Source organism: Sciurus vulgaris (genome assembly GCF_902686455.1).
Source record: "Sciurus vulgaris genome assembly, chromosome: 1".
In the NCBI taxonomy this organism is placed as follows: domain Eukaryota; kingdom Metazoa; phylum Chordata; class Mammalia; order Rodentia; family Sciuridae; genus Sciurus; species Sciurus vulgaris.
The window spans coordinates 191,792,498-191,801,541 of record NC_136461.1 but is presented as its reverse complement, the minus strand read 5'-3'; positions in this window follow the sequence as shown (position 1 = coordinate 191,801,541).

The window sequence follows — 9,044 nt, the reverse complement described above, 5'->3', positions numbered from 1 at the left end:
TACAGCCCTGTCCTGCTCTTTATTTTACCTGCTGTCCTTCCTCTTAGTTTCCACCTGTTTTCTCCACCTGTCACCCCCCCTCCCCGCCGGTCCTTTCCCACTCTCCCACTTGTTTCAGTTTGTCATATAAAGACAGGTTTCATGGCTGTGATTCAGAAGGTAAATTCTAGGTCTCCAGTCACACCTAAAAGGTGGGATGTATTTTAAATGGGACTGTAGATGGATCTAGAAAACGCCACTAGGGCAACATCGCGTTGGAGTCAAATGACTCAGCTCTAACATCTACTGGCTGGCACTGGATTCCCAGCAGGGGCTGCATGGAGCCCCGCGAGGTGCTCTTTTGTGAAATAGGGATGAGGGTATTTACGTCGTATCGTGCGGATTAGATGATATAGCAAGAAAAGAGTAGCGCATAATCGCTCTTTAAGTGGTAGCTGATACCACCACAGCCATTTTTCTGATTTTTAGACACACATCACTACTGTATAGACACACGATGTTGCATAAGTTATGTTTTGCACACAGAATTTTAATTATTGATTTCACCTGTCAGAAACTTTATGCCTTTGCGTTTTCCAAACAATCCTTTTTTTAAGGATCGTGTTTGAATCCTCTGCTTCCGATTATCCCGGTGCATCCCCATTTTATCCTTGGTTTCAATGTTGACATTTTTGTAGGTAAAACGGGAAGAAAGAGATTAACTTGCTCAAAGATCAACTGAAGATAAGCAGAACTACACACACCAACACACACGTGTAGACGAAACTGGAAAAAATATTAGCTAATATCAGACATTGTCCAAATTGCATCAGATATTGTCTATCAAGTTTAGCCTTTGAGGGACTGTGCTGAGCTCTTTGCGTTGGTCAGCAGGTTTTAGTTTACCTCTATTATTTAAATAAATGAAACTCATAGGTGTGGTGGTGGTAAAAGTTCAGGGTGTGGGTGAAACCTTTTGTGTATACTTTCTGTCATCTCCACCTATTAGTCATCACTTTCTGATATATAATGTGTACAGTCTGCTTAATTTTGAGTTTTCTGTATTAATTTGCTCAGTGAGCCCTTTTGTGTTCAGACCTTGATTGGCAGGGAATTATCTTTCTTTTTATTTTCTACCCAAGAATTCTCAATAAGTACTTAAAGAATGTGAAAGAGGAGACCGCTTCAGATAATTTCATTGTGGAGATGCTCAGTAATTACGATGTGTCCAAAATATTCTAGTGGATGAATTTGAAATGATGTTGAGGTTTCCAGAAGTGCTAATGGCTCAGAAGAACCTCAAATGAGCTTATTTTAAAATCGTCACTAAAGGAGAAAATTTTCCATTGTGTTTTGTCCAGCATCCTCATTGCTATTAGCTATTAGCTATTAGACTTGACCATGCTGCTTTGTCCTCCTGTGTCCATCATGAGCTGCAGAATGAAAAAGATTATCATTGAGTACTCTTATGTGTGTCATAGCTTCTTGAAAATGAACCTTTTTCTAGAATGCTTTCTCCTCCTATGATCACTAAAAACAACTATTTTTTTTCTCTTGATAATACCAGTTTCCTTCTAATAAAGGCAATACCTCTGGATGAAAAGAAGAAAAGCACTCATCCTGAACCTCCTTCCATCCCTGTCTCTTCCCCCACAATTGACTATGTGCTGCTAACAATTTCACCTTCCTGCTCTTTCTCATTTATTCCTCTAGCATGGCTTTCCTTGTTCATAGACTTCCTTTGGTTCCCCATTTATTGGAATGACAATTTCATGCTTGTGGCACTTGCAGCAATCTTGCTTCACAACCACTTGCTACATCCAATGAAGTGAAGTCAGATTCACACCCACTTTATTGCTGGGAATTTTGCTACTGCCTTTCTCTGCGGGGAATACTTCATATTCATAGTTCTCCTTCATTATTTATTCCCTTCTTAATCTCTCACTGAGCCAATCCTGACTTCTCTGGCCAATCTGTGCTTATAAGAAAGCACTTTAATGATGCTGGTATGAGTCCCACATATTGCTTTCCATTTTACACATTACTGTTAACTTCCCTTTGCTGCTTCATATTCTTCATCTACACCTTCCCTTGGATTGGATTGTTATCCTGTCCAGAGTTGTTAAGAGAACATCAGAACCAAGATTCTTGGTTCCACTACTAATCATGTTATCTCACCTTGGTTGGCCCTTAGGGTTACCATTTGTCATTTTCCTCTACTCCTACCATTTCTCTTAGTTAATATTCTACAGCTTCTTTCACTTTCCCCCGCTTTATTGCCTGGCGCAAGTAGACAATATGTTGAATAAATGTACCAACCTACTCTACTGCCTCTTATTTTACAAAACGTTTTAGGACACCTAACCATTAATACTTATTTCATTGAAAACACTGCCACCAATCCAGTTATCCTAGACAAACACATGGGTGTTTTCCTTGGTACTTTTCTTCTTGTACCACCTATTAAATTAGTTTCCACATTCTGAGAGTTCTATCATTTTGTTCTCTGGGGTATATCCCAGAGTACTTAATGAAGTACTGGATAGAATATTCAGAAAGGTTTTGCCTCAGTGCTAGGGCAAAGTCAGTTTTAGACAAAAGGCTGCTCTAGCCCTACCATATGAAGTTTTATTGAAAGCATTGGGAGGCTCAAACAATTCGAATACTCAGAAATATTATAGGAATAAAAAATATCTGGCAGTCAACAAGATAAACTTCACAATGTCTGGCATCCAATTAAAAATTACCTGCATAAAAAGAATCAGGAACTATGAAAAATAATGAGGCTATAGTTAATCACTATAAACAGACTCAGAAATCACCCAGATGGTTTATCAGTAGGTAGAAATTAAGATAGTTATTAAAATATGTATTTCATATATTAAATAAAACTTAAAACATGTCATATGGAAACAGGAACATATGGGAAGGTATGCCTATAATCCCAGTGACTTAAGAGACCAACCCAGGAGGATCACTAATTTGTCTCAAAAAATAAATAAATAAATAAATAAAAATAGAAAAGGGCTGAATATCCCCAGTACCAAAGGAAAGAAAAAAAGACCCATATTGAACTTCTGGATGTGGAGACAGCATAGTCTGAGAAGAAAAATACTCTGTAGCAATGAATGGCAGATTAGATACTGCAGAACACAGATTAATTAAATAGAAATAGAAACTGATATGAACTACAGAGAGGGAGAAGGACTAAGAAAAAATGAACCAAGTATTAGTGAAAAGTGGGGTAACATCAAACATTTTGACAGATTTGAAATTAGAATCTCAGAAGATGAAAGAGAAGAAGAGATGAATAAGTGTTTAAAGAAATAAATAATTTGAAAGATATCCAAATATTTTGTAAAATATACCCACAGATCCAATAAACTCAAGGAACCCTAGGAATTAGAAATGTGAGGATTCCTAAGTCAAGACACATCATAATCAAACTGTTCAAAAACAATGCTAAGGAGAAAATCTTTTTTTTAAAAAAGAGAAAATCTTTAGCCGACAAAGGAAACACAGCACATCCTGAGAAATGAAGGTAAGAATGGCAAAATTTCTAATGGGAAGCAATTTAAACAAGAAGGTAGTAGAACATCTTTAAGCTCCTAGAAGAAACAGATATAAACCATCAACCTAAGATTCTACATGCAGCAAAAATACCTATTAACAATGAAGGTGAAATATAGACTATTTCAGATATGGAAAGAGCTGGAAAATTTTGATTGCTTCAGGACATGGTGAAGGGAATCTTTGGGGCAGAAAAAAAATACCAGTTTTGAATTCACATCAACACAAAGAAATAAAATGGCAGAAAGGAAAAATTTGTGGTAAATACCAGATATTTGACATTTTAAAAAGAATAATTTAAATTTTAACTGTTTAAAGCAAAAATTATAGCAGTATATTATTAAGATTTATCATATATGTAAAAATAAAATGTATGACTTCAATATCACATAGCTTTTATGATGAAAAAGCCACATATATGTTCTAAAGTCCTTGTAATTTGCTTGGAGTGGTATCATAGTACATGAAATTAGATCATGAAAAATAAAAGATGTATACTATAAGCTCTAAAGAAATCATGAAGATAGAGTTACAGCTAATAAGCCACAAGGGAGATATATAGAAATCATAGATATATGCAATTAATCCAAAATAAGAAAAAGGTAACAAAGAACACATGAAGCAAAAGATGATAGACTGAAAGCCAATAATCACATTAAATGTAAATTCCCTAAAATCCTCAGTTGATTTAAAAAAGCAGGACCCAGATATATGCTAGCTTCAAAAACTTACTTTAGCTGCAAAGACACAGATATATTAAAAGTGAAAAGATTTAACTAGCTATATTACAACAAGAATAATCAAAACAAAAATCAAAAAGAATAATCAAAGGAAAGCCTGAGGGACTGTATTAATATCAGATCATATAGATTTCAACGCCAAGAAAGTTATCAAGAATAAAGACAATCATTGCCTAATGATTAAAGGGTCAATTTATTGAGGGTTTCAAACTCCCGCCTTATAATAGTTTTAAACATAAAGGATGCAAAACCAACAGGATGCAAAAAGAAATACAGAAAGCTACTATGGTAATCAGAGATCTCATGACTCCTCTTTCAATAAATGACAAAAATAAATAGAAAGAAGGTCAGTGAGAATATAGAAGACTTGGTCGGCACCACTGAACAACACCCTGTCTTCAGTTCGCTTCCCCAGAGGGAGACCCTGAGATACAGATTCATGTGCAAATGATTCATAAAGAGCCTGGAAAAGGACTGAGTAAAGGAAGACTGGGAAGTAGAGGGAGCCAGCCAAGGAGGGGTGAAATCTCAGGCAATGTCTGTCTGATCCTGAAGAAAAACTGGATTGCACGTTTTTGCTCAGCACTGGCCAATGTGTGACAAGGCTTTCTTACTTCTTCACTTGACTGTGTGGGAGAAGAAGAGAGGGAAGTCCTGTGTAAACTCCGAGCCCTTCGGCTCTCTGCACTTCTAGGTGATGCACCTTCAGTACCTCAAGGTTGTTTTCCAAGTATGAGCTGCAGGTACTGATGATAGAACCTAAACCAAAGTGGGAAGAAGGGTGCATGGAAATGGCATAAAGGGATTCAAGGGACCTGGAAAGTGATGATGTCATCGGTTGCAGTCCCTAATCTACACCCTGAACTCTGCTCTCTCTCAGACTTCAGACCTCTGCTTCCAGTTGTGTGTTGGCAGGCACTGTACTTTAATCTCAACATGTCCTGCAAGAAACCATGTTTCCCTATAAAACTTCACCTTTCCCTGTGGGTCCCTTCAAAATAAAAATCAAAAAGAATAATCAAAGGAAAGCCCGAGGGACTGTATTAATATCAGATCATATAGATTTCAATGCCAAGAAAGTTATCAAGAATAAAGACAATCATTGCCTAATGATCAAAGGGTCAATTTATTGAGGGTTTCAAACTCCCACCTTATAACAGTTTTAAACATAAAGGATGCAAAACCAACAGGATGAAAACAGAAATACAGAAAGCTACTGTAGTTGCTGGTAGCATATTGCCAGTTCTTCAGTCTTTAATTTCACTAAAAATAATTTTAAAAACCCCTTTGTTCTATTGTATTTTCTTTTTCCAGTTTACAAATCTTTGCTATCTTACCTGTTTGGTATCTCATATATCTTTTTTTGCATTCATTCATTTCCACTATTTAAAACAATGCCCTGTTACATTTCTTTGGAATTATACTAAATTTCAAATGCTGCTTTTATGTATCTAGTCTTTCTATTCTCTGGTAAACTTTAAAGAATCTGCCACATTGATTTTACCAAAGCAAACCTGATGTGTCATTTTCCCACCTAACCATTTTGATGGCTGCCCATTACCTCCTTAATCACAAACTAAACAGATCGCTGTACCTCACACTTGCACATTCTAACCTCTTGGCCTTTGCTCATCTCTCCATTTATCCTGACTCCCTCGAAAAATCCCTCCTTTATACAAAAATCCGTCCTTGAACATACAAATTGAATCTGTTCTTCAAGATCCTGTCTGAGAGCCCCCTCTTTCACAATGCCCTGCATTCTTGCTATGGTTTGGATGTGAGGTGTCCTCCCAAAGCTCACTTGTAAAATGATGCAAGAAGGTTCAAAGGAAAAATGACTGGGTTGTGAGAGTCTTCATCCAATCAGTGGATTAATCCCCTGAGGAATTAACTGAGTGGTAACTGAAGTGGTAGGGTGTGGCTGGAGAAGGTGGTTGGGGACATGGTTTTGGAGTCCATATTTGTATCTGGCAAGTGGAGACCTCTCTCATGGCTTCCTGATCATCATGTGAGCTGCTTCCCTCTGCTGCACTCTTCCTCCGTGATGTTCATTTACTCTCACCTTGAGTCCCGAGGAATGGAGTCTGCTATCTATGGATTGAGACCTCTGAAACTGTGAGCCCCTAAATAAACTTTTCCTCCTCTACAGTTGTTGTGGTTGGGTTCTTTAATCACAGCAGTGAAAAAGCTGACTAAAACAGTTCTCCATTTTGGTTTTTCTATCTTTCCAACATTTCTCACAGTGCAAGTGTGAGTAAGGGAATGTACTTACCAAGCCCACAACATAAAGAGGTAGCTCAGGGCATCCCATGAAAAATTAATGGGCCTCAAATTTTGAAAATGTCCAAAAAAAAAAATGGGAAAGTAGTATGGGGAAATGGTAAATTTGCAAACGTTGGAAGGAACTTGCTTGCTTAAGTTGAACAAATCATTTAATCTCCCTGATGCTCATTCCTCATCTATAGAATGGGAATTATTTTTCCTGTTCTTATTGAGGTTATTATGAGGCAAAATGAAATACATGATTTTAATTATGAAATGATCACAAATATGGTATTTTAACAAATATTTAGTGAGTGTGCAACTATTTTTCTAACCACAGTGGAGGTTATGATTATTTTCAAGTGTTCTTATATTTCTGACCATATTCCTATAGGGAGGCAATGCTATTCTGCTTGACTTACACAGTGTATGCAGAGGACTTATCATAGTACCAAACACAGAGGAAGCACCATTCAGTACTAAGCATCATTAATAATAACACAAGCATCCTAGAAATTATTCCTAAAAAAGAAAAACAAAAAAAAAAAATGCAAGGTTGGATTTTCATTTTGGTAGTTGTTTAAATTTAACCCACAGAAAATGGCTTTAGAATCCACATAATAAAGAAACAGAGTTGGTGTTTTCAAAGGCAAAAGAAAACGGGTGTTGCCATCACTTTTACCAAAAAAACACACATTTTAAACACCCTGTGCTTTGTCACTCTAAAAGAGAAAGGGAAATATTTCCCCAGGGCATTTATACTATTGATGCACTTCAAACTTTAGACATAACCATATTTGACCTTACTAGAAAATTATCCAAGGTAGAGAGAGACTCCATTAAGCTAATTTTTATTTGACTTATATTACATATGAAGCCATAGCTCTTGGAAAGATCATAGCAGAGGTCAGTAGCTTGTGGGCTATTTTTTAAGACATATATGTTAGGGCAATTTAACATTGAAATGAAACTGAGTGGAGGGTACTAAGGTGCCTGATACACCTGTGGTCTCCACATGTGCATAGACTTTTCCATTTTCAGCATCCCTCACCAGAGGGATGCATTTGTTGCAAATGAAGAACCAACATTCACACTTTACCATCCAAACTCTGAGATTTGCATTGGGATTGCTGTTGATATGCTGCATTCTATGGGTGTGGACAAATTGCATGGTGAACATGTCCTCCATGACAGTTCTACCTGGAGTAGATTCACTGTGCAGAAGGAGCCCTGTGCTCCACCTAGTTATCCATTCTTACCTCCAGCCCCTGGCAACCACTAATCTTTTTCTGTATCCAGAGTTTTCCATTCCCCATAATTTTATACAGTTCGAATAATAGACGATGGAGCCTTTTCCGATTGACCCCTTTAATGAAGTTGTAAGTATTTAAGTTTCAAATCTTCATGTCTTTCCGTGGTTTAAGGGTTCATTTCTTTGTAGTGCTGAATAATATTTCATCGTCTAGCTTGTGGTGTTTAAGGAGAAAAGCAGATGTCCAAAAAAAGACAGTTTTGAAATGGGGAGAATAATTTACTGAAAAGCTAGATAAAATGACAAACATATGGCACATGTCACACTACCTTTTGTCCCCATACCTATAACAAACGTTGGTGATTAATCATAGCAGTCTTCTTTGGAGCAGATGGCATTTGGGAAAAAAAGACTGTCATCCTTGCCTCCGGTCTTCATGCAGGGAGTGTTAAGCTGCTTTGGCAGAGGAATGAGATATTCCAAAAGACAGGGAGAGAGGCAGCAGAAGACCTATTTGATTAAAAAAGAAAACTCCTTAAACTGTCCATCTAATGGAGTCTAATTAGTCTGTGTTGGTTAACTCATCTATTATATTCCAGGAATCTCTTGAAGAATCCAGGCCAGATGTCAATGAGAAATAACGAGAATAAGAGAAAAAGAAAAAAAAATAAAACTGTCTGAGTGATCTGCTGCAGACTAGCCTCCCAGAAAAGCAGCTGTCCTTGTATAAACTCCATGGGAGTTGGCTGTGCCTAGGTTCCTAGGATGAATCAATCCTAGTCAAATGCAATCCATAATCACACCAGGGAAAGGACTGTTGTGTCCCTGACCAGAAACCCTGATGTTGCAACTCCAACTGCTGGTTTGATATGTAGTGAAAACAGGAGGTATAGACTCCAGTGCCCTAGGCACACGCTGTCATTTCCCACCTCCAACGGATACAAAATTGGCAGGGTAGAATCGGAGCCAAAATTCTGCCATACCACAGTAAGAATCACGCCAGGAGGGGGCCAGTGCTTCTCTAATATTCTGCAGCTTTAAACTTCACAACTCAGGGTTTAGGATCCTCTGAATCTTATGCCTTAATGCACTTTTTATTAATGCCTTATATTATGTGTAAGAATGGGGTTCATTTTGAAATAATCATACCTACGTGGAATATAATTTACTCCATTTCAGTTCTCAGTGCTTTTTCTTTCTCTTGCCTCCTCCCTTCCGCTGTTCCCCTTTCTCTACTCTAC